Below are 1,420 nucleotides of genomic sequence, written 5' to 3'. Positions count from 1 at the left end.
GAAGTTCAATAGAAAGAGGATTTTTTTACATTTTGACTTCAGTGCATGACTGGAGACCTTGTCATGTTTTTTTTTTCTCTCTGCCTCCATCCATACCATCGTCTGAACCAAACCATAACTCTGACGCTCCTGACTGAAACGTTAGCATGCTAGCATGGGCTGTGTCCCAGAGAGCACCGCAGTCCCTAACAGGACCAGTAGGTGCTGCCAGAGTCTCCTGGACGTCCTGTGCATGTTGTTCTTTAAAACATACCACATATCTGCTGTCATGACCAGGGACGAACCAGTACCAGTGCCAGTACCAGTACCAGTACCAGAGTTGGTACCTGTACTGGTACTTCATTCAGTTACTCTGTACTCCTACTGAAGAACACGTGTTGACCCAGCGACCTGATGCTCTGACTTTTGCTACAACCAGCAGTGGTCACTGGTCCGTCAGTACTTTGGTTCAGGGACACTGACACAGACACTGACACTGACACAGACACAGACATCAACTGTAAGATTTGTTATGATACGAGCAGCTTAAAAAAACTAGCCTCATCTCTGCAGGGGCGTTTCTAGACACTCTGGGGGCCCCGGGCACGAGGGGCCGTTTCAGTGTCTGAAGCAGTTCAGTCATTATGTCATTGATATATGGACCAATGGCAGCCGTCATTGAAACAGATGGAGATATTTTCACAATAAAAGCAGGCGGTTATTTAAGCAGATTGTCGTGAGTCAGAAGACGACTGTGTTTGTCAGTAGTTTTCCATCAGATACATTAACCTCAGGTCGCTGCCATCTTAACTTTAATGTCTGTCAACAACGATCAGCAGCGATGATCCAGAGTTAGTGACCAAAGCGTCGACTAAACACAAACACACCTTAAATGACCGATGTCGGACACTTCAGTCGCTGCTCGGGTTTGTTTTGCATGTTTGACTAAAGTAAGACTCCTTCTTCACCTCCGCCATCTTGGCATGTCCTGCACCATCTTCACGTCCTCCCATTGTTTCCACCATCACTGCGTCACCAGCTCTGGACATGACCTCCGACCCTGATCTTCAGTCCACTCCCACACCCTGAATGCTGGATGCCTCAGCCCCCTCATCTGGAGGTTTTAAAGTTCTGCTTGTTGCCTGGTTCCTCTGGTCCGTGTGCATGTGTAGTTGGTCCTGGACTCCAGGTCTGTCCTGTCGTGTCCGTGTGTCCGTGGACCTCGTTCAGCACAGACTGAACTGTGACTCGAACTCTAGAAGATTCTTACAGAACGTACAGGAGTGAGATGACCATCCACACGGTTTTCATTAACGTGGAGAGAAACACACGTGTTTGGCGTTTGCACTGAGACTCTGACACATGCTGCGAATGGCTTTTACCCTCAGAGCTTCATTCATTATCTTTTAGCAGCTGTCAACACACACACACACACACACAC

The 1,420-nt window shown here is 48.0% G+C and overlaps 1 protein-coding gene across 11 annotated transcripts in view; it reads left to right on the top strand.

The window, feature by feature from the left end:
- Positions 1-1,420, top strand: part of kcnma1a (potassium large conductance calcium-activated channel, subfamily M, alpha member 1a) — a 117,097-nt gene that overhangs the window by 58,086 nt on the left and 57,591 nt on the right. The gene's annotated exons all lie outside the window — the stretch shown is intronic.

This window comes from Cynoglossus semilaevis, chromosome 12, assembly GCF_000523025.1.
Source record: "Cynoglossus semilaevis isolate Cse_v1.0 chromosome 12, Cse_v1.0, whole genome shotgun sequence".
NCBI lineage: Eukaryota > Metazoa > Chordata > Actinopteri > Pleuronectiformes > Cynoglossidae > Cynoglossus > Cynoglossus semilaevis.
The sequence above is the reverse complement of the archived record's forward strand: the minus strand, read 5'-3'. Positions and strand labels throughout refer to the sequence as shown.